The 25,686-nt window shown below is 42.4% G+C and overlaps 1 long non-coding RNA gene across 1 annotated transcript; it reads right to left on the bottom strand.

Annotated features, from left to right (window-relative positions):
- Positions 1 to 14,693: 14,693 nt before the first annotated feature.
- Positions 14,694 to 20,381, bottom strand: LOC120396735. The gene is made up of 3 exons (XR_005593335.1): positions 20,321 to 20,381; positions 19,647 to 19,698; positions 14,694 to 14,989 (listed from the first exon to the last, which is right to left on the bottom strand). It is a non-coding gene; the product is annotated as an uncharacterized LOC120396735 (long non-coding RNA).
- Positions 20,382 to 25,686: the final 5,305 nt, after the last annotated feature.

Genomic DNA, 25,686 nt, shown 5'->3' with positions numbered 1-25,686 from the left:
CAATATGGGGATAGTTGAAATGCCCCTGAATATTTCACAGCCACTATCACCATTCTGGGCAGGTGGTCGGTAGTATATCCCTATTGCTATATTCTTATTATTCAAGCATTTAATTGCTATCCATAGAGATTCTGTGGTACAGTTTGGTTCATTTAAGATTTTTACTTCATTTGACTCTGAGCTTTCTTTCATATATAGTGCAACTTTCCCACCAGCATGAACTATTCTGTCCTTTTGATATATTTTGTACCTTGGTATTACTGTGTCCCATTGATTATCCTCATTCCACCAAGTTTCTGTGATACCTATTATATAAATATCGTCATTTAATATGAGGCACTCAAGCTCACCAATCTTAGACTTCTAGCATTTGTACATAAGTACTCAAAAATGTCACTTTTTAGCTGGAAAATAACAGGAAATGACTGCAGAGTCTCAGGCACTTCTTTGTGGGAATGGCAATAAATACTCAATTTTCTCTGGCAACCACTGCACTTAGACAATACTGAAGCATTGTTTTCCCCATAAATCTAGATTTTTAATTAGGATTATGCACCCACACAAAGTGGAGTGAGAACTCCATTTATGTTCCTTCGTGGGCTACCTGGATCGTGAGTCTGAATATGAAGGAGTAAGAGGATGTTGTGGCCCACTCCTCTTCCCATGGAGCTGGAAGGGGCTCCAACTTACAAGTCCCCAGACACTGGCCAGCACAACTGACCCACACAAAAACGGTATAATTTGCTGTCAACATGGGCCAGTCCACTATGGAATTGGTCAAAAAATTTCCAATTGAATTTTACAATAGAAAAAGCTGTTTCATCAAAATACAAACTTTCTGGGGGAATGTGTTGATTTTGCTGAAAATCTGTTTTGACAAAAAATGAAAATAAATATTTGTATAGGGTCAAAAAGTGCTGTTCTGACCTTATTGGAAAGAACATTTCAATTTTTCATTTCAAGATGACTTGGGTTTGAATTATATTCTAAATTATATCACACAATATTTAAAAATTAGATGGAAACATTCCAATTTTATCAAAATGGAATATTTTGATTGAAAAAATATTTTCAGAGATTTGTTTTAGAAAAAAAATCACGATTTTGAAATATTGTTATGATTTAGGATGAAACAAATTTTCAAAATCTCAAAATTTTTCATGGGATAGCAATTCTGTTTTCTACCAGCTCTCCCCTCTCCCCTTCACCCATAGTAAGGATGAAGCAAGGGGATGGGATTGTGAATCAAGAGATGTCTACACTGCAATGTAAGCCCACGGTTAGTGAGACTTAAGTCAGTTGATCTGTGTTAGGGAACCCTGGGCTTGAGCATCTACAATTGTATTTAAATCCTACAGTAAGACTTTTTTAACATGCTCAAACCAAGGCTTTGACGTCCACACTGCAGTGTACAGATGTGAGTCAAAGTAACCTTATTCCAGCATTCCTAGCTACTCCTTTAGGGGGGAGGAATAGCTCAGTGGTTTGCGCATTAGCCTGCTAAACATAGGGTTGTAAGTTCAATCCTTGAGGGGGGCATTTGGGGGATTTAGTTGGGAGTTGGTCCTGCTTTGAGCAGGGGGTTGGACTAGATGATCTCTTAAGGTCCCTAATAATCTATGATTCCTGAAATGTGGCTGCTCTAACCATGGTGCATTGTGGGGAAACTTTACTGCCCATCCTGCATATTACCAGGAAGTGGCTTGCACTGCAAAATGTTGATTGGTTTGATCTCCATTGCAAACCCAGGATGCACTCTGATAGGCCTGGTCTACACTGGGTGGGGGAGGAGGATCTATCTAACATATGCAACTTCAGCTACAAGAATAGCGTAGCTGAAGTCGACATATCTTAGATCGTATTAAAATTACTTACTTTGCTCCTCGCGGTGCTGGATCGATGGCAGTGGCTCCCCCATCAACTTTGCTTCTGCCTCTCACACTGCTGGAGTTCAGCAGTTGATGGGAGAGCAATCGGGGATCAATTTATCACGTCTACACTACATGCGATAAATCGATCCCCGATAGCTCGACTGCTACCCACTGGCAGATAGTGTAGACATACCCATAGTGTGCTTACAAATTAATGATCAGAACAGAGGGGGTTGATGCTGACCTGACCTGCTGCTGTTTACAAAGGTGTGGGGGAGGCATCTGTTTTCAATGAATTGTTAGGATAGAGAGGACTGAGGAAGTTGTCCCATGGAATTGTGGGATACTTTCAGATGACTCTCAGGACCTGAGTTAAGTGGGGCTGTGGCTACACTGCAAAGCAATAGGGTACAGACTCTAGGCCCCCAGTTTGACTCTAGCTTGGACCCTCCAGTCCTGCAGGGTCCTGGGACCCTGGGTCTGAGCCGTGGGTTAGCACAATTGCATTGAAGACACATGGGTAGGGTCTGCCTTGAGCCCGGGCTGAAGTACAGCTTACATTGGAATGTAGACATACCCTCAGAGAGCTGTCTCGGAAGCACTGAGCTTTCTGGGGCTACTTTTGGAACGGTGAAATTTATGTACCATCCTCACAGCTGTTCCTAAAAGCACTGCCTAGTTCAGTGATTGCAAAAGGTGACAGCATGCCACTTGAATAAGTATAAGTGTCTGTGGAAAAAGGGTATTTTTCCCCAGTCATTCTCAGAGTAACACCACTGTAATAAGATCCACTTTATTACAAAAAAGTAGTCACTTAGCAACTTGGGGCCTGATTCTAGGCTCAGGATGTGTGTGCATCATAGCTGATTTCCCCAGATGTGCAGCAATTTGTTTCAGGTCTCTGAGGTGAGAATTGGACTTTAAAATTCTATTCCCTCATGAGGCAATTTCAATTAATTCCCATCCTACTGCCAAAACATAATAAAAATCACCCACCTGGCTCCTGTTTTCTCAGGAGTACAAAACACAATATCAAGACTATCCTCTAACATTTAAATAAGCATTTCAGGGCTCATGATCTGCCCAATGTCGACTCCATTATACAGTATTGTGGAGGTCTGAGTGGACTTTTTAGGATAGAGCCTTAGCAGACATAAATGAGTGTGCTGATTCTGCCACCCGTAGTCATATCCGGTAGTATCATATCCAGCCCAGCCCAGCAGCAGGCACCTGGCCTGCCCCGGCCCCCCTTTCCCAGGGGGGGGGGGCTGGGCTGGTGGACCTGCACCCCGCTGTGCCTGCTGGAGGAGCACCGAGCGGACCGGCCGGACCTGGGCGGCGGCAAGACTGCTGCGCGACCGCGGTTAGCGGCGGCTCTCTCGACCAGACCGCAGGCACTGCAGCTGGCGGCCCGCCGGCCGGAGCAGCCCACCGACCCCTGCGCCCGCGGCGCGTCCAGCTGAGCAGCGCGCGAGCGGCGACCCTCCGTCATCATGCAGCGGCATCCGCGCTGCTCGGCCGGCCTGGCTCTCGGGGGGCATGCATGATTGGGGCCAAAATTTGTAGAGCCGCCCCTGTCTGTAAACAGTTCCATTGAAATCAGTGGGACAAATCTCTAATCCAAGTATTTTTTAGTGTGTGGAAGGGTGACAGAATCAGGACCTACATGAAAAGCAATAAAAAATGTAATTAGTAATTCAAAGAAAAACCCCTGCTGAATATGTTTCTATGCAACTGTCACTGTGGCATATACACACTGCAGTTCTCTTTTTCTCTCTCTAGCTGGCAAGAGGACTTCTGTAGTGGGGTTGTTCTGAAAAGGTAAATACAGCTGATTCTGCAGTTGTTGAACTGTGGAAATTCATTGTCTTGCCTGTATTTGTATTGAAGATTAAAATTCTGTTAATAATTACAGCACACTGAGATTCTTTACTCTGAAATTTGACAGATTGGCAATTTAAAAAAATCTGTTCAGGATCTTTCTAGAATCATGATACCATATTCCGTTATTCTGCTCAGTCTCTTGTTCTGTGTGAGTGTATCTATCTGTCTATGTAGGGCTGTGTGGCCATCCCTCCCTGCCAATCTCTGAGGGATGCCATGCCTCCTCGCTGTCATACACCTGTCAAGCTGATCTCAAAAGGGGGAAGGAACTGCTCCTAGTGTTCAGGCTCTCAGGCCGGGCAGAGCAGTAAAGCAGTTTATGAGCCCCAGGCCCTCAGTCAGGGTGGGTAAGCAAATAGTCTAGGGGGCTCTGACCTGCAGCCAGGGCAGCACAATCATAGTCTATGAGCCCCAGCCCTCAGTCAGGGTGGAGCACCAAATAACTTAGGGGGCTCAGGCAGGGGTGAGCATCAACACATTCTAGGGCTGTGGTTTTAAACCTATTTATCATTGTGGGCCAAATATGTGACCCATAATATATGTTACCTGGGCAACAGGTTGAGAACCACAGCCCCTCTCCCAAACTTTTCCACAGACCCCTATGCCCACCACCCCCAGCCCAGAGACCTCCACAGAGTGGGACCAAGAGCGGAGCCCTGGGTGCAAGTCCGGGCAGCTGGGACCCCAGACCCCAGCACAGTGGGCCAGGCAGCAGGGCAGCGGGCCAGTCCTGACCTCACTGCTCAGGGCTGGGCAGCCCCAGCTCCAACCCCAGATCCTGCCATGGCCACTTCTGTGCAGGGCCAGGCAGCCCTGACTCCAACCCTGAGCCTGGCTGCATGGGGCCCAGCAACCCCAGCTCTGACCCTGGCCCCTGCCCCAACCACTGCCACTCAGGGCTGGGCAGCCCTGACCCTGCCGCGTAGGCCAGGAGGCAGGCCAGCCGAGCAGCCCTAACCCCAGACCTCACTGCGCCAGGCAGCAGTACAGCTGGGATCGGGCAGCCTTTAGCACACAACTGGACTGCAGCTCTGTGCTAATCGAGCTGCATGCCGCCCATTGGTTGAGAACCAGTGATCTAGGGGCTCAGGCAGGGGTGAGCACCAACACAGTCTAGCACCCTAGCTTGGCAGACAGTAGACTAACACAGGCCTCCTGGCCTAAGGTTTGGAAGCTGCCACCCCAGGAGTGGTGTGGCCGGGGGTGCGGGAACATGCTGACCTACTATCAGGCCAACACTTAACCAGATGGTTGTCTAGTTCCCCAGGGCAACTTCCTGCATCCCTGGGGTTTAGTACCGCTGTAACATGGGGGTCTTCTGTCTCCTCGGGCATCTCGGTTGGCAGGCGTCTCGGTTGGCTGGCAGCCCGGGGAGATCTAGCCAGCCCTCAGCCCGGCAGGGTTCCTCTGCAGGTTCCAGCAGCAGGCAGGATGCATCTGTCTCCCTTGGCGGCTCCGGCCCAACTGAGCTGCAGTTCCCGCCTCTTGTACTTCCGCTTCCTATCCTGCCCCTCAGCTTCCAGCAGGCCTGTCCTGCTTTTGCACTCCTGGGGGCGTGTTGTGGTCCCTCCCTGTCAATCTCTGAGGGAGGACATTCCTCCTCGATACAGTCTATATATCTAATGCATTAAGGCAAGTTGATATTTCTGTAATAAGTTTCACTGTGGTTCACCAGCTGAGGTCATTCCTTGTAACTTTCCCTTGAAACAACAGTAGATTATCCTAATGTCCATATCAAAACTACACTTCATCTTTTGCGTATGCTCTATTTCCATATGAATATTTAACCTTTGGTATTATAGTGCCCATATACAGTAGACACAAGTATGATTATAAATATACATAGACCTGAAGCAGAGCTATGTGTAAGGTCAAAAGCTTATCTCTTTCACCAGCCAAAGTGTGTCCAATAAAAGATATTTCCTCACCCAACTTGTCTAACATCCTGGGACCAACATGGCTACAACAATACAGGAAACAAAAAGGATATGGTATTCAACCAAATGGTGAGACACTGTTGCTTTGACACATGCTTTGTATGACCTCAGTCAATGAACTGCAATGAAAATTAGCATTATAATCATTAGAGAACTGTTACTTGCCATGCAGTTAGCAAATCTCAGCCCTAATGCTTAGCATAGATAGACAAATACAGCAAAAGTGACAAAGCAAAATAGCACTTTGGCAGTTTTTCATCTGGAATAGAGTTCATGTTTTACCTTTTCATTTCAAATTGCCCAATGAACCTTTGCTGTACTGTAGAACATTTTACCTTTACAAAAAAGGATACATTCAAACAGTGTAATGTAAAAAAGTGCAGACATTCAAAGGCTAGTAAAATATTTTCCTTTGCTTACCATATATACTCACAGTAGGTATTGCATGGGTTGGATTGATCTTATTTCCCATGCATTGTATCTTTTACTAGGATTTACAAAATGGGTCTTGGTTTTCCTGACTCACTTTGTGACCTTGCCCAAGTCACTTAATTTATTGTATCTCAGTGTACTCATCTGCTGAGAAGGGATAATGAACATCTCAAAGGATATCATGCAGCTTTATTGAATATTATACAGAATATTCATATTCTCTAGTGAAAGAAATGTATACAAGTGCAATGTATTATTTTACCACAATACTTTAAAATTCACCATATGCTTATTAAATGTCTTTCTGAATCACCATCTTTAATATATTAATAGACTTTAAGTCCAGAAGGAACTATCAGATTATCTATTCTGACGTCCTGCATAACACAGGCCATATAGTTCCATCCAGTTACTCCTGCATTTCTTCTAGAAAAGCATCCAGTCTTGCTCTGAAGAGAACAAGAGATGGAGAATTTATCACTTCCCTTGTTAGCTTGTTCCAATAGTTAACTGCCTTAACTGTTAAAAATTTGTGCCCAATTTCTAATTTGATTTTTGTCTGGATTTAACTGGAGCCATTGGTTGTTGTTGTGCCTGTCTCCTCTAAATGTATGAGCCTTTTAGTACTGGTATTTCCCCCCCTGTGAAGATATTATATACTTTAATCAAGTCACCTCTTGATCTCCTTCTTCATAAACTAGTAGGACTGATCCCTATACATCTAACTATAAAACATGGAATAATTGTTGGTGTGGTATGATACTGAGCTTTCATTGGTATGAGTTTGAGATGGTGAGTCAAAACTGGCTAAGTCATAAATGAGTCAGGCAGATCATCCCAAATAAGACCTGTTGAAATGTTTATATTTCACCATTCTATCTTGTATTCTTTATATGCTACATATGCCACTCTAAAACTATTTCAGGGATGTTTTAGACCAGGGGTCGGTAACCTATGGCACTGGTGCCAAAGGCGGCACGTGAGCTGATTTTCAGCGGCACTCACACTGCCTAGGTCCTGGCCACCGGTCCAGGGGGCTCTGCATTTTAATTTAATTTTAAATGAAGCATCTTAAACATTTTAAAAACCTTATTTACTTTACATACAACAATAGTTTAGTTATATATTATAGACTTATAGAAAGAGACCTTCTAAAAACGTTAAAATGTATTACCGGCACACAAAACCTTACATTAGAATGAATGACTGAAGACTCGGCACACCACTTCTGAAAGGTTGCCAACCCCTGTTTTAGACAGTTTAAAAAATGTAATTGGAATTATTTCTTCTATCCCTCCACCTGTAATATCAGGTGCCTTAGTTACTAGGTGTGAAATCCTGCCTCTATTGAAATTAACATCAAAATTCCCCTGGACTTATAGAATCATAGACTTTAAGGTCAGAAGGGACCATTATGATCATCTAGTCTGACCTCCTGCACAATGCAGGCCACAGAATCTCACCCACCCATTCCTGTATCAAACCTGTGTCTGAGCCATGGAAGTCCTCAAATCATGGTTTAAAGACTTCAGTGGGGACAGATTTTCATCTGAGGAATCCAACTGTATACGTCTCAGAGGAAGAGAAAAATTAAATTAGAAAAAAACCCAAAAACCTCCTTTAAAGCAGTGATGTATTTGCATTCAGAAAAGATTCATGACTGAATCGTACCTATCTTGGGAACTGGTCAAATGTAACTGAGACGAGAAATTCCATTTTATGAAGAAAAGAGGAAACATCTCCTCAATGGGTTATTTTTTTTAAATGGTATCTGTTTAAAGCTGCTTAGGTAGTTGGAATATTAAAATAAGTCCTTGGTCAGAATGAGTAGGGGATGACAACATAGGCATGTGGCACATTTATCACCTACCTCTCTAATTTATCACTTGGGTATATAGATCTATATCTGCAAGTATATACACATTTGTATCTTCATTTTCTGTATATCCAACCAGTATGTCATTTGGCATTGAGGTTGTAATCAATTGTAGATCTTTGAAGTTCCCTTCTCTGGTGTTTACTCCTTTTTTTAATGCAAGGTTATTGATATGTTAAAAGTCATGTATTGTACTGACAACTTTTTTATAGGGACTAAGAAGAAATATCAGTGTGTGAAAAGAACTGTTTCTATCTCTGGAGTTAAATAATGGAAAGTATATGAAATATTTCTTCTCTCCTTCCAAAATAAGATAGGCAGCAGAGAGAGATGTTCAAGTATTAAGCAGAAGGAACAGGATTCCTGGCAGTTTTGTTCAGCAAACTTTTCATTCCATTCTAGAAACATTCCAAGACACATCATGATCAATGCACTAACCTCTCTGTATTGTTTTCAGGCAGAGAAGTGAGAAGAATCAAGTCTAGGTCTCTATGATAAAATCAATTTTGACAAGTGTGTGAAATGCAGACAATGCCAGCAGATAAACACAGCATGATTATAAGATACAGAAAATAAAATTCCTTTATAAATTTTGTACTTAGGCCAATCAATCTTTGTAAAGAATTGGAGGGGAGGGAGAAACTAAAAACCTATTTTATGAAATAATAGAATTAGATGCCAGGGAGCTTTTTTAATATTGCCTGCAAGATACAGTACAGTAGATCTAAGTCTGTGTGAGTGGAGAAAGAGGGGGGAGGGGAGGGAGAGAGAAATCATCCATATAAATACCCTGTCCCCCACCACTCATAGGCACACTTCCCCATTCCCCCCCATTACATCTACCATTCACCACAGCCATACCTCTGCTTCCTCAACCCACTCTACACACTCCACTATTGAACCATCCTCTTCTAACATTATGAGTTTGGGATAGTTAGTGTAGTTTGGTGAGCTGGGAAGGTACAAACTGTGGTGTCGAAGAAAAACTCAGTTCTCACTTTTTGTTTGGGTGCAGCAAAATCAAATTCTGTATTATTTCTCCAGTAATTACCATGGAGGGAGAGAGTGCCATAGGACACAGGGTCCTGGACAGGTCTCTCAACTGGTAAACAATCACAGCAAGCCTTTATACCTTTTACAGACAATTTCTAACAATAATACAGACAGTAAAAAGCAACAACTACATTTTGTTTATACATAGCAAAAAGGCTTATCTTATTTGTCTCAATCCTAAGAAAAGCAAGCCTGCATTTTGGTTAGTGATTGCAAGGTCATAATAACTTTGTACACAGTTCCTGTCCTGTCGCCTCGCACTATCTTTGCTCCTACAAGTCTTACGTCATTAAGGTTACAGTATGGCCTGACTCTTGCTAACTAACATTCATTAAGATCTCTTCAAATCCTTGTTAATTATTTACTGGCTTCCACAGTGGCTAGACATTTTCTTTGCACTTTTCTGCAGTGGTCTCTATTGCTCTATTACAGAAATCTGTGGTTGGTGTATTACTGTACATAAGTTACTATATACAGTGATACTGTCCTTTTTAGGCATCCTTTCTTAACCCTGGAGATTTTGCCTCAGCCCCGAGAGAAATCAAGGGACTTTGTTGTTTCACTATTCCTGTAAAGGCTAATGGAATACCTGTCTGTGTTGGGAGGCAGCCTCCGCTTGTGCTGGGGCATGATGTTAGCTTTCCAGATTGTGAGTCCTCTGAGTTAACACAATAGTTATTCACATACTGTGTTAAAAAGATGCACTTTGGGAAGATTCTACAGGGTGTTCCTGTCTTTGAAATAGGGCATTTTACTAGAAGAGGTACAGGCTTGCAAACTTGTGGAACTTCTTAGGGGCACTCACTGTATTTCTGCCAAAACTATAGGTATGTCACATTTCACAAACAGAAAATATTTCATCAGATTTTTCTGGAATAAACAATGCACTGAGTCTTCTTAGATCCGTAGTCAATAGGGAGATGTTTGGCTACTTGCAATTTTATACATCTTACATCTAACTCAGAGATCTAAATGCAAAATCGAGCATTCAAGGACATTGTGGGGATTTGTCATGCTCTCTGGAGGCTTGTGGGCCCATAAAACAGCAAATGGATCACACTTCTCTATATTTGTGGCTTTTTTCATCTGCAAAAAAATGTCAGACTGACAATATTCTTCATTCAATAAATCACTTAAGTCTAAATCAATGATGGCCACTAATGCACCTCAAAACTCTTCACCATTCTATTGAACTGCTTCATGACAGTTGTGTATGAAGAGGGAGTGGGGATGATCATGGAGCTGAACAGAAAGGTAAATAATATGTTGGAAGGACAAGCATTAGGAATATGAGGCAAACTAAAACATTGGGGCTGATAAAGGCAGGCCAAGTCTGAAGAGTATAAAAAAGGGACGGAGTGACGGTGAAAGCAGAAGAGAGGACAAGTAGGAGGAAAACAAATTGTGAGGGAAAAGAGTGGAGAAATGAGGCTGTAGGATTCAGGAAAGGGGAACCAAAATTAAAAGGAAAGAAATAAGAGGGAAACTGCTAAAGATACAGGACAGGACAATGAGAAGAGGGGATCCAAAGCAGCAATTCAGTAAGCCAACTATTTTAGGGCCAAGTATTCAACACTCTTTGTAATATCATTTCCAGTATGGACACCACAACTAAGCAGGACGCTTGTTGTCAGTCTGGCACTCTCTTGACAAAAAGATTCTCATAAAGGATAGAGACAGATATTGTGATGATGACATTGCTTATGGGTGACCTTAAGAAACATCACCGCTGCCTAATATGTCAGCATGTACAATGAACTGCCATTGTTTTCAGATCAGCTTCTTAAAACTTCTTCCTTTATTTTCACCTAGTGAACTTTACAGTTCATATAAGTTTCTTTCATTTTTTTCCTTCTGACTGCAACTTCTTCACACTTAACTTCTTGCTGTGCCTTACCTTTCAGTCCTAGCCAGCCAAGCACAACTATTTTCAATAATTTCAATATATATTCGTTAACTATCAGATGTCTCTGTTTTTTACTCTCACTTGTAGCATAAAAGTGATAACAGGATGGGCATCGTGTTTATTTTCTCAGCCAGAATCCACTTATTTCATTACAATGATAAGCTACTCAGCCTCCACTCTCATCACTTATCCATTTAGGAGCTGACTGAATTGTTTTCAGATAGGGAAGCAAGAACCAGGGTTAGTGCAGTGCTATATAAAACCACCTCATTTTGAAAAGTCTGGCAAATGCAAGACAAGGTCAGCAGATGATCGCATGATTTTGAGATATACCATACAAGATAAAATATCCTTCATGACTTCTTCCCCTCAGACAATCAGCCTTCATGGAGAGTTACAAAGGAGGAGAATAGTGGGGGGAGGGGAACGGGGGAAAAGGACAGGGACTTGTCTAGAACATCCAAAATTTAGCCTCAGAATCTTTGATAAGCAGAAGTGAAGGACTTTATTTTATGCTGCCTACAAGGTATGCTTCTTTGCTTATCAGTGTATAATGTTATTGCCGCATAAAGCAGTGTCCCGATCCTATTACTTTTTAATCGTTGGAGCACTCACTTGTTCACTTATGCTAATTGGAAGGGTTTAAACCAAGCCAGAATAAGCAGTATCTCTTGGCTGCAAAAAATGAAGGCTTATTATGTTCATTTCCATACTATTTTAGATTTTATGGTAATAATATGCTAAATCTAACAATTATACGTTAATATAACCGCTAAAGTCGATTGTCTATGAATTACTGAAATGGTGGAAAATTGCCAATTTACTCTAGTTTTTCCAAACTTTTCCTGAAGGCATTGTTGCTAATGGAAATAAAGGGTTGACACTGGCAAGCAAATTTCAATGACAAAACTTCTATTATCATTTTCAGTTTGTACTAAGCATTCAGTTGCTGGCTTATTTACTCTAGCCCCTCATTTAAAGTGCTACCAATAGAGATGGTCAAAATAATGGAAACAGACTGCAGTTTCCTTTGGGGCAGATTTGAATACTGCTGTGGAAATTAATAGGACTACCCATAGCGTGAACCATTACTTAATGTGAATAGTCCCATTAATAGTGGATATCAAAATTTGGCTCCACACTATATTTATGAGTAAATATTGTTTGAACCCATTTTCTATTAAGAAAAAGAACTTTTTTTTTTCATACCATTTTTCAACCAGCTCTAATTATTCATTGTATATCAGTGGGACTTAGACACCTCTAATGGAGATTGGAGCTCCACTGAGCTAGACACTGTATAAAAATACAAAATGAGAGACAGTCTTTAACATGGAGAGCTTACTGTCTGAGGCGAGGCCTACCCTACAAAGTTTTGCTGATGTAGCCATGTGTAGCAGTCTAGGGAACCTTGGAAGATTTTGTTACGGCTAGCTCAGGCAATTCCGCTTTCTCAGCCTCCGGTTATTGTAGGACACAGCATGCTAGCTTTGGCCTGCTGTAGCCGGCTGGGACTGCTGTGTGGTAAGTCCCTGGCTGTTGGCCAGGGAGGCAGCCCCGGAGGGCGGAGAGTGTCTATTGCATTATGTATGAGCTGATATGCTGCTGTTTGTATAAAATGAGCATGCTTTGTGTTTGTTTTAGGACTTCACCCCAGGCCGAGCTACAGGGCGCTGGGTCCCCGTCTCAGTGACAGCAACGCTTGGGGTCCCCGTTGCAGATGTGTCACTTTACCTTCATTAAAGCCAATTACTCTCAGTGTGGAGTCGGTCTCGTTCTTGCAGAGTACCTCGGACCCTTTGTGGGCAATAACACCATGTTGGCTAGTAATATGGGGAAGGGACAGGGGAGAAGAATCCACCCAGTAGCTGAAATAGCTATGCTGACAAAAAAAAATGTAGATTCAGTTACACCAGCAAAAAGGTCCTTTTGACAGTATAGGTTACGTCATTCAGGAAGGTTTAACTGTACCAGCAGAACTCCTTCTGTTGGTATAAGCTACATCTCTAGGGGGCTTTGCAGGTATAACTATACTGGCAAAGTTTTTGTAGTGTAGATTAGCCTTCAGGCTTTGATTCAACAAGGCACTTAACTATGTGCCTAACGTTAAACATGTGATTAGTCCCTTTGAAATCCCGTGTACAGCCCAGGAACAGTGGTGGTGGTGGGGGAGCAACTGAGGCTTTAAATCACCTTTATGCTCTCCATATTCTTGAGATATCCAGGAGCTTGCCTGGGTCCTGGTGTAAATAGGCACCTTCAAGTCTGTGTTAATTTACCCTTTTGCTGTAATAGACTCCAATGGGCCATCCACCAGCTGAGAAGAACTGGAGCGTAGCACATTCCAGCCATAGCCTCTCCCTATGTTCAGGAAGAGGGGACAAGCATAGACCCATTCTAGAAGTTGTATATTACATGAGGAATCCCTTATGCAGGGATGTTCCTGGAAGCCATTTCTGCCTGGTTTAAGGCCCCTTAATTAAGCTGCCAGAGGTACAAATGTGCCTTACGGAGCCTTGAATCAGGCCGAGAAATTATATATTCTGTATTTATAGGGAAATCTCTTTGGATTGGGCCCTTCACCTCAATCTTCTGTTACTCCTTAGCTGCTAGTTTTTCAAATCTGTAGCGCTGAAGGCAGTTTTAATTGTACTGGGTGGTTTTGATGTCCTTGGAATTGAGTAGATATTGATTAAAGAAACCTTGTTTCTGTGGGTGGAATAATTGACTTGAACATATTGAGGCTCTCTAGAAAATAAGGTAAGCCACTCATTACAGAAACTGTCCCACTGCTTTAAGGTATACACAAGTTAGTTAACCATATTTCAGTAACAGTCAGTTCATGTTTCAAAAATCAATGGTTCTTTATTCTCCTTCAGCACAAGTCCTAGTTGGGAAAGGTGCAGTCAGACCTAAAAATTGCACTGACACCATTGTTAGAAGAATATTTTGATATTGATCTGTGGAAAAGCTGTCTGTCTTTCATCAAAGCCCCAAATGGCTGGTTAATATATATATGTGCAAGATTATGTGAAGAAGAAACACCAGGAGATTCTGATAAAACAAGGTGAGCAGCAGTATGGTTTATTCCTATACAAAGTGGGTCAGGTAAATGGTGTAATTTGGTGAGACAGAACATCATTACAAGCCAGGCCATCAGCCCAGTGGTAGTGTTATATACTAGCAAACACTTTCCTAGAGCTTTTAGGGAGTCATAAATATAACCCTACACACCAGAGATTATTAAATCCTGCCAGTGAAAAGTTTTTGGTATCTGACCTCTCTTTCTTCCAAAGGGAGGTTGAAGAGTTTCAGAGTTAACCCAATTTGGACAAATGGGAACAATTTTTACCTCTCTTGCAGCTTTGGTTTTACCCCTGTGTGACCATGATGCCTGGAGGGGCCATACTGAGAATGCTTATTCAGGGCAAATGGCAAAGAATAGGGCAGACAAATCCCCAAACTGGTTATTTATTCTGTAATTAGATTTCACCAAGCCAATAACCCAAGCAGCTTCTGTAATACCTTACTGGTTCCCAGAATCCAAAATACAGTCTCCTTTAAGCAATCCAGCCTTTGGCTCCCACCCAGACAGCCAAGTCTAACATAGTGAAGGTTAATAAAAACCTTATTCACCATATATAAAGTTCTACCAATCCCAAGAGATCAGACACATACCTGCCAGGTCAATGAATATTTTAGTTTTTACCCAAATACATGCTTAGAGCCAATCCTTATGAACTAAATCTAAGATTTATTAATAAAAAGGAAAAAAGAGTTGCTATGGTTAAAAGATCAATATACATACAGATTAGAATAAAGTCCCTAGGTAAGTTTCATGGCAGAGATGGTGAAGCTGCTGATTCATAAAAATCCTTCTGGAATCAATTAAAAAGATTATAGTCTAATAGGCAGTCCATGTACAGAGCATGTTAAAATTCTTCCTCGAGAATTGCAGTGTTAATTCGGAGTAGACCTGGAGACCTCAGTCTTGTGGTCTTAAACTTTTCCCATCAAAGTTTAAGCAGATCTGAAATAGAAAGGATCAAAACTTCCAAGTTGAAATTTAGCGGATAAGCCTCTTGAGAGCAAATACTTACAGATTATCTATTCTTCATCCAAGGAAGGCCATGTACATTGTTGCTTTGAAACTAATCTGTTTCCTAGACATACACTGGTAACTAGTTGTATTTATTAACATAAGGCAATTAACCATTCAAACAGTTCACAGGTAATTTTACTATGTGGAGTTACGAATTTCAAAGAAAAATGAAGATAATATTAATACAACACAAGTCACAGCTAAATGATAATATTCCCTTTTGACCTCTGAATCAATAGAATACTGTAATGAATCATTAAAGATAGGAACAGAATTTTAGCATCTACAGGCTAATTAGATTGCATTATTAAATTTCTAAGAAGATATAGGTAAACACAGACAAATATAATTAGTATCTACTTTTGATCCTCTAATACTGGCCTACATATCAAGGATTCTAGTCTATTTAACATGGCTTTGATAACTCTACAAGGAATTGGCCTGTTTACCATTTCAGTACTCTGCTAATATGTCCTTAAGGATTTCACCCAGAAGGGATAGATCCTATAGGAATGCGTGTCCTTCCCCCCCCCCCCCCCGCCATCAGTTTTGGAGGTAGGCCACATCCTCTCACTCTCGGTCCCTAATATGGCCAGGATTATTGGGGAATTAGCAATCTCTAACGCCATGGCCTTCTAGGGAGGGCCAAGACACAAGTAATCCGGGGCTCTGGCCTGAGGCAGGGCAGAGCAGTATACAGTCTAAAGGCTCAGGCCTTCAGGCAGGGTGGCACACCAAAAAGTCTGATGTCCTGGCTCTGGCAGATGGAGACAAACGCAGGCCTGTTGGCCTGAGGTGGGGGGGCTGCCACCCCAGGGTGGGCCTGGCAGCAGGGGGTAGTGAGAGCTGGGCCCTCTCTACTCCACCAGGTCTCATCCCAGGGCCCTAACAAGTGGCAGATGGTTCTGCCACTGGGTCAGCAGGGATCCAGCCGAAACAACACACCTGGACTACTATCCGGTGTCTCTGGACTACTTCCTACAACCCCTACTCCATGGCCATTCTCTGTCTCCCTGGCATATACAGCCAGTGGCAGTTCCAGCAGCTCCCTGGCATCCTGATCAGCTGGCAGCTCTGGTGAGTCCTCAGCACTGCAGAGGTCCCCTTTAGGCTCCTGCTCCAGCAGTGGGTGGGTGATGTCTGTCTCCTTCACCAGCTGCAACCCAAAAGAGTTGCAGGGCCCACCTTTTATACTTCCAGCAAGGCAGGCATGGATCTCCCGGCACCACCCACAAGGGCAGGTGGTGGTTCTTCTCCATCAGTCTCAGAGGGAGGCCATGCCTCCTCACTACAAGCCTTATTCTGTTTGTATATTAAATCCTGCTAACCCTGTTAGGCATGGGGTGGCTTTTCTCTCCCAGCTGCAACACAAATGTTAAGAGAGCAGTCGGGTGGCCAAGCAATGACTAAATGATAAGAGCCTTATTTTCTTATCACATATATTCTTTCAGTATTCTGTTATTTAAAGCTGGTAGGTGGGTCATGAAGCTTTTACAGTTATACTATATGAAAAATAAGTTTTGCACCACCTTTAAACACACATTTTGCCTCACATTATTGTTTCACAGGTGGACAAGGTGGGATACTATAAAAAGAAGAGCCCAAAGACAGGGGTGTATGACATATACAGACCAACAGCCTCTCTTTTACTTAATATAAGAGAGATTACAGTGCCACAATGTGAAAGACACCCCCTCCTCCCCTCCCGCCGCAAACATATTGTGAATCCACAACACTAAACATAACCAATCATCTGGCTCTACAGGTAATTTTAAAGAGTTAAATATTAAAAATCCCATTGGGCACCTCAGTCAGTGGCCTCATGCAGAATCTCAGAAGCTTCTCACTTCTCATTCAAGGTCTGACACATATTATCCCACAGATAGATATGCCAAATATATCTAAGGAAAAACTCTTGCTGGAACTTGATTTATTATTTTATACAATATATATACACAAATAAAAATCAAAACTGGAAAGCTCAATCTCTTCTAGTATTAAAGAGCTTGGTCACAACTCACTGGGATGCGACACCCTTCTAGGGCACAAGACAATAAGCATCCTCACACCCCCTCTGATACTATGCTGAATTAGTGTAGCACATGGTATACTGAGCTGCACTATGTCTCCCTGTTTCTTCCTTTACCTGCTCTTTTCTCTACCTTCTCTGTTTGTATTTGTAGTTCAACAGCACAGGAAAATAAGATTCCCCCCTCCTCCCAATTTGATATAATCAGTTCATAGGCTGACACTTTATTGAACTCAGTATAAAACTAGCTGTGAGAAGATAGCCTTGTGGTGTGCTACTCCTCTGTGGCACCATATTGGGCATCAATATAGACAGTACAACATTGATCATAAACATGATAATTAACTTTACATACCCCAAACCAAGCTTCTCTGGTGCTTTGCATGAGGTGAAACCCCCAGGCTGCTAAATCCAATTTACACTTTGGGAAATGTTCTTCTTGACCAATAGATAAACTGTTAATAGCCAGAGCACCTCAGGAAATTGAGCCGCAATCAACAATCAAGATAACCCACCAAAAAAGCACCCTCTAATACAAATCAAGGACAAGTACACTGGGCTAGAATGGTACTAGATGTCGGACCAGATTTGTATCCCCCTTCCCTTGTAGTTGGGGATGGAGGTTGGCAAGGAGAACCCCCTGTGATTTTTCAGCAGAGTTTCATGTAACCAACAAGATCTGCATGGATCAAATTCCAGGATTAGGGACTATATATGTGGATTACATACTGTGCTTTTTCTCTGTGATCTTGAAAATTTTTGATGATATTATAAATAAAAGGAGCAGATAGATTCCTTAAAATGTATCATGCATTTAATATGATTTACTCTTGCTTCTGTCTTCGACTTAATCAAATCACTCAAAACCGAGAAAGCTGTAAAATGTTGGATGGGTTGGATTAATGCTGTAAAAAGTCCTCTTTTCAACACTGTACTTTTTCCTTTCTCCTTACTATGAACTTACTGAACCAGATTTTCAAATAGTTGAAAACTTCACTAATAGTTCCGTTTGGCAAAGGAAAAGGCCCAAAGTCAATTGAGCTGATCTCAAAGACTGTAAAGTTAAAGCCAAGCTCATTTTTCCTAATGTCAAGGTCTACTATTGGACTTCCTCCCTACAAAATATTTGCTTAGTAGTAAAACAATCCTGATAAAGTGCTAATTGAGTAAGCTACCCTTGATTCTCTCCATATAGACTTTTCTGGACCTGGCTGACATAAACTGGAGAGGTATCTTTATTGGGAGGAATAATATACCAACATTTTGTGGCAAGACTTTCACTTTCCTGGCGAGAAGATCTCTTTAGGGGGTGTCTCCCCATTCACTCCTCTTATCATTGATCATTTCTTAAGAAACAAGGCCCTGATCCTATAGAGACACACACAGATGGATACTCCCAGCCTCATGGGATGTTAGTGAGGCTCTGTGCTGGTGCAAGGGTCTGCCAGCTCTTTGCAGGTTCAGTGTCTTATTTTTTAAGGCTCTGTTTTTGGTGCTTGTTTCCTTATCACTATGTTTCCTAACTACCAAATAGAGAGCCTCAGAAAATAAGGCCCCAGTCCTGCCAAGAGATTTATGTCACACACTTGCACTTGCATGGAGTCTCATTGACTTCTCTTTGTATGGTCAACGCCTTAGAGTGCAACTGACTTACCACCAATGCAGAGACCCCTGACCAATACAAAAGTCTTATTTTTACTTGCTGTCACAAAGGGCCGGGTCCAGTGCCCACTGAAATCAATGGAAATACTTCTGTTACCTTCAGTGAGGTTTGATCAGGCCCAAGTGAGCTACTGTTAAGTTGTCATGATAGCCCTGATCCTGTAATAAGCCCCAGTGAAGTCACAGTCAGTGTGGAACTCATTCCAGGACTGGGGCCCACTGGATTGATCCAATTTCTATTTCAGTCAAAGGGAGTCTTCCCATTGACTTCATTGGGCAGTGGCTCAAGCCTCAGGTTTGTAGTCAAGAAGAAAATAGTTTTGCTAAAATCCCATTGTGATCTGTTTTTACTTCATGCTTTGCCTAAACATGCAGCCTAACCTAATTCCTGACTCAGAATTTAAAATCATCCTATTACTTTCCATTTCAGATTTCGTTTTAACATTTTACTTACTGGGATTTGTCATTCTGAATGTTGTTTTGATATAATGTAGTTTTAGTCTCAAGTATGTTGGCATGATGCGCCTTGTATACAGGCCTATAGACATGCATATTCTATGCCCTCTTTTCCCTTTCAATATTCCTCAGTTCCAGCAATTACAGCTGTTCATAGCCTTCGGAGAGGAAGAAAAGTGCAGACTCTTGTCTGTTTAGGCTGTCTGGCTTGCTGGGACTATCCCAGTGTAGTCAGGAAACTGTGCAGCCTGGAAAAACCCCAGTTAGGAGGGAGAGAGAGGTACATCTCCATCCAATAGAGGTGCTGGCTGAGGAGCTGGAAGCCTAATGTGGGTGCCTTTGAGGGTGCCATGGGATGGGACTCCCTGGTTAACCAGATGTACTACTGTGTATCCCAAATAATAGAAAATGCATTCATTTTTTTAAAGGAAATCTTACCAGTCACATTCACTCAGTATTTAATTCTTAATGCCACAGCATAATGAAATGTCTATTAGAAAGAAAGAAACAATTGTTAACATTTAATAAAAATGTCCAAAACATTTGAATAGATGTTTATAGAAATAAGTCCAATGGTTTTCATAACCAAGAGATATTTCACCTGGCTAAAAGATGGCTCCACATGTCACTAGAAACAGTCTTGGAGAGTATCTGATTTATCTGTTAGATAATTATTGCTCTGAGCATCACAGTTTCAAGGGAACCTAAACTAAACCTCCAGGTGTTTGGTACAAGTTTAGCTTGATAATGGAATGTCGTTTCACTCTCCTCTCACATTTGGGGAACCGTGGAACAGCAGAGAGACATACTGCTGGGCAGGATGCCAATTCCATTTTACCTGAAAATGCAATTTACCCTCCAATAAGTTATAGCTATTTGCTTATATCTCTCACAAAACACAGGCAAACATCCTAAATTCAAGATTTTAAAAAATATATCAGAAAACAGAATAAAACTGTCACAGCTTGGGTCTCCCACAGCACTCCCTTGTGGTTTGGCAGGGCCCTGTACTCTCCCAGCCTCAAGTCCTCACTATCTAGTGCAGTGTTTCCCAAACTTGGGACCCTGCTTGTGTAGGGAAACCCCTCGGCAGACCGGGCCGGTTTGTTTACCTGCCGCATCTACATGTCCAAGCGATCGCGGCTCCCACTGGCCACAGTTGGCAGCTCCAGGCCAATGGGAGCTGCTGGAAGTGGCAGCCAGTAAGTCCGTTGGCCCGCGCCACTTCCATCAACTCCCATTGGCCTGGAGCAGCGAACCACGGCCAGTGGGAGCTGCAATCGGCCAGACCTGTGGATGCAGCTGGTACACAAACTGGCCCGGCCCGCCAAGGGCTTTTCCTGCACAAGCGGCGTCCCAAGTTTGGGAAACACTGATCTAGGGGATAGGCAGCACAGGTCCAGCCCTCCAGCTAAGTCTCACAGGAATCTTCCCATCCAAAGCTACTAAAGATCCACAAGAGGGAAAAAGAGAAAACAAACTGACACAAGCCCACAGCAGGCCTCCCTTCCTTCAAGAGGCCTCTGGTAGGCCATAGCCTAGTTTAGCACCCAAAGGCAAGTCTCTAATAATAATCCCAAAGTAATGGTTCAGTAGCAGGACCTCCTTGTTTCTCAGAAATGACCCCAACAGACAGCAGTCACCCTAGCAGCTCTTGCCTTCAGTCAGTCAGTCAATTTCAAGGGCCAGAAGACTGAAAATCTATCTTCTTCCCAGTTCTGCTGACATCTAAGCTGGACTGCTCCCTTTTACATCCTCCCTCTGGGCTGGATATGCCTTATAGACGTGGCAAGACCAGGCAGATTAGCCCCTGGACGGTTCATTAACCCTTGGATGGCCCCCACGAGGTTTGTACACCCCACAAAAAGAACCCACCACACATTTAGGCTGTCGGGTTTTTCTCAGTAGATCACAAAGCACTTAAAAAAGGGTCAATATTATTATCCCCATTTTACAGATGGGGCAACTGAGGCCTACAGAGAGGAAATCACTAGCGTGAGGTCACCCATAGTAGACCTGGGACTAGAACTAGGATCTGCTGAGGCCTTCACCAGAGTTTTAACCTCTAGGAAACACTGCACTCTTAATAATTGGAGATGCTCCTAAAGAGATTGTATGGGGCAAGTACAGTTATCAGGGGCTGTTCCCCACCTCTTCTGTTTCAAGGGGCACAGTCAAAATTCATTCATTTCCCTGGTTTAAGGATTATCCCTGGATTAACTCAATAGTTATCACTGTTGTTTCCTCAGCAAGATACTTAAGCATATGTTTAACTTTAAATCAATGGGAATATTTACATGTATCAGACATGTGCTTAAGAACATTACTTAAGTGTGGCCAAAATACTATTCCCAGTTACATGGGCTCAGCTCCAATTGAAGCAAATGAAAAAAGTTCCATCTTAGTAGATGAGAACAAAATTTGGTTTTAGGAACGTGTTGTAATCCAAATGAAAACCTGGAGATTTGCTTTTCCATTATTGCTGGTTCATATTGTGTTGATCTTAGAATTCTATTTTCTGTTGGTTTTAAGATATAGATTCCTGTTTTCTATCATCCAGCTGTTTCTTGGTGAAATACATGTGGAGCTGAATATATTCCAAAAGGCACTCTTAGGCCTGGTCTACACTGGTGGTTGTGGTGGGGGGAAATCGATCTAAGTTACGCAAGTTCAGCTACGTGAATAACGTAGCAGAAATCGACGTACTTAGATCTACTCACTGAGGTGTCTTCACTGTGGTGAGTCGACTGCTGCCACTCCCCCATAGACTCTGTCTGTGCCTCTCACGGCGGTGGAGTACAGGAGTCGATGGGAAAGTGCTCGGGGGTCGATTTATCATGTCTAGACTAGACATGATAAATCGACCTCCGCTGGATCGATCGCTGCCCGGCAATCTGGCGGGTAGTATAGACATACCCTTAAGAAAGAAGTATCTGTCAAATGATGTGTTGAAAGTGCAGGTCTTGGAGCTCTCAGTATACAAGGGGATCTGACAAAATCTTGCTAATACATCTAATTTGTTGAAGAATTTGACTCTTGCCGTCTCAGACAGTAGTTCACATCTTGCGGTCAAGTGAAAATGTTCTTTATTTATGTTTTTGTTCAGCTCCTTCGGGAACATGCACAGCTGTAGTCCTCTTTTTTCTCTACAGTTACTAAGGACTGAACCCAGTCTGTTGGTTCTTCTAATTTCCAAATGGTACCATTTGCTGTCATGTTTTGCAGCATCTTCCTAAATCTTGCAGAACTTGTAGCCTGTACCACAAGTTCTGCATTTTCTCTTAACTGTATCTTGTATATTTCCTGTGACTATACTTTCATATGATGCTATAAATACTTTCATATCTGGTTTTATGTTGTTTTTCTATCTCTCTATGTCAGACATCCTCTTAATGAGACCAAACACCTCATCCGTGTGTAGGCTCAAGACTGGTTGCTTGCCTTTGCTTACCACCACAAACTTTTGTTTTCTTGTTTTCCCTTTGTATTTAAGTGTCGGTGTGCAGTCTCCCAACACTGGAATTGTACCTCCATTACAGTCTTACACAGGTTCTTTTGACTCATCCACTTCTATGTGCACTTTACAGCTCTCTTTTTCAGTTTCTGTTATTACGTTTATTTGTGCCCCAGTATCTATCTTGTATGTCATAAATGTGCCATTTGTGCACATTTTAATTAGCTGAGCCCTGGAGTATTCAGCCTTCTCCATTGTTATGTTTAAGAACAGATATTTGTCTTCACTTGGGGAATCCATTTTTGCACTTAATACATACACTTTCCTGCTTTCTCTGCACATTTTAGCATAGCGGCTGGACTTATTACAGTTCTTACATATTTGCCTGAATGCATGCCATTTCCTATACTCATGCTGGTAGCCACATTGCTGACATTGTTTCCTGCTTTCCATTTTTCAGTCTCCGGTCAATTTAATTTCTGTGATGTTTCCCTTGGTGGTTCAGCTATGATACTCTCAGTCATATGCTTGGTGCCTTTCCCTAGGATTTTTATTTGTGTTTCTGTTTGTTCCGCTGTTTGGAGTATACATATTGCCCTTTCTAGTGTCAGATCCATCCCATTTAGCAACAGGTCACAGATTTTTTTTATTGTTACATCCCAGGATGATCTGTCTTTAATAAAATAATCTTTTAATATTCCATATTCATAAGTCTGACTTTCAAGTTGAAGTCTGTGACAAACTCTTTTGTCTCCTCTTCATTCTGCGTTCACACCCTGAACATATAGTTTGCAAAAGTAAACATTTTTTCTAGGGACACAATGATCGTCAAACATTTTCATTATTTCTGCAAAGTTTTCCTCTTTTTCCCCACCACCATCTGTATAGTATGCATTGTATGCATCTAGGGCTTCTGTGCCTGTCAGTGTTAAGAGCAGAGCAATCTTTTGCTCAGCCTCCACTTTCTTTGCCCCAGTGGCTTTCATATACAGCTCAGATTGCTGTTTGAACAGTTTCCAGGCACATTCAGCACTTCCCCTGATTCTCACAGCTCGTGGGGGAGTTACTCTCAAGTGCAGAGGCTCTGTATCAGCCATTTCAGTGTGATCTCTCACTAGGTCTGCCAGCATGCTGCGTCTTCCACTCCTGGTACCATGTAGAATCTCATTGACAAGCAGACAAGTCCAGATACAACCTTTATTCTGAACAGGGACTACATGCAGAAATGTGGTAACAAAATATCTTGCTGCTCCATGTAGCAGGAGCCAGCAACTGCCCTGTCCTGAGCTGCTTTGTTTCTGGCCCCAACAGGGAGTGTGTCATCCGAGGAATCAGAGTCTATATGAAGAGTGTACAAGAAGTGCAGCATTGCTACTTAGCCTGGAGGACTTACCCTGTAGCACAGTGATAGTGAGTGCCTTGGTAGGTGAGAACAATTATTAGGGCCCTACCAAATTCACGGCCCATTTTTGTTAATATCATGGTCATAGGATTTTTAAAATAATACATTTAATTATTTCAGGTATTTAAATCTGAAATATCATGGTGTTGTAATTGTAGGGGTCCTGATCCAAAAAGGAATTGTGTGGGGGCGGTCACAGGTTATTGTATGGGGGGCGGGTTGCGGTACTGCTACCCTTATGTCTGTGCTGCTGCTGGCGGTGGTGCTGCCTTCAAAGCTGGGCAGCTGCTGTCCAGGAGCCCAGCTCTGAAGGCAGAGTCGCTGCCAGCAACAGCGCAGAAGGATGGCATGGTATGGTATTGCCACACTTACTTCTGTGAGGTGTGCTGGGCAATGGTAAGCAGTTTGCTGAGGCCCTGCAAGTCCTGGGTAGCAGATCATCTGGCTGCTGAAAGGTCCCTTGGCAACTGGTGTTAATGGTACTGGGGACCTGCCCCTGTTCTGTTTTAAAGGGCCTAGCTAGAATCAATTCAGGTAGCTGGCCAGTATTTTAAAAAATGTCATAAGCCCAACCCCTTGGGAACAGCTGGGAGCAGGAGTAAGCAATGGCCTGGATTCAAATATTAGTCGTGACTATGTTATTCATCCTGTGAAACCCTGGGAATTACTTCAAGGAAATAGGGCTTTTCTATGTACTGATTTCTAATAGCACATTAGTTCATAGCATCACCAAGTAGATGGGGAAACTTGGGGTCATTGAACTGGGTCATTGTACTGGGAAAAAAAAAAGAGCAAACTTAGCCACAACCAAAGTCTTTAGTCCCATTTCCCTATAAAGTTCTCATACCTCTCAGGTAATTTCACAGTTTCCTAGGGAGGTAGGGCCCAGCCTGTGCCCAACTCTCCCCAAATTCAATACCTTTTTCCCAAGGTGATTTTCTCTCCTTCTCCCCCTTTCCAGAGCTGTGTTTTCCCCTACCATTCATTTAATCTCCAGTCTTCTTGGGTGTTGTCTCTGTTCCTCTTCTCTGTCTCTGGAATGAGCTTGGTCTAGTTTATAAAGTCCCTCAGACTCCTCCCACTCCTAGCAGCCTCTGAGAAGAGTGGTTAACTGGAGTCAATACATATGTTATTTTTTCTCCTCCCCATATCACAGTTCACACTCTCACAGGCTCATCTAACTGAGGAAGAAAAACATACTCGGGGATTCATGCCTCCAGTGAAAACAGCTTGAGTTTAGAATTTCTAATATTCAGGATGAACTGATCACCAACAAGTTACAGACCAAAGATTTCACACTTAAATGATTATGAACAATGAGCAAATTCAAGAACGTTGATGTCTATAAGGTACCACAGGACTCTTTGCTGCTTTTACAGATCCAGACTAACACGGCTACCCCTCTGATACTCGATGTTTACAACAATTCACAAACAGAAACGGGGGTGAAATGCATTGAATACATTATTTGCTACAAAGTTTTCATCCAGCCGATGTGAATTAAATATATATCACATTTAATTGCTCACAATGGGCTCACAATATGGAGGATAACAAGTATAATTAAATATTAATGTAATTGCTCATAATAGGCAGGACAAACATTGCCCATTCCTTCTCCC

Source organism: Mauremys reevesii, linkage group 2 (assembly GCF_016161935.1).
Source record: "Mauremys reevesii isolate NIE-2019 linkage group 2, ASM1616193v1, whole genome shotgun sequence".
NCBI lineage: Eukaryota > Metazoa > Chordata > Testudines > Geoemydidae > Mauremys > Mauremys reevesii.
The sequence above is the reverse complement of the archived record's forward strand: the minus strand, read 5'-3'. Positions and strand labels throughout refer to the sequence as shown.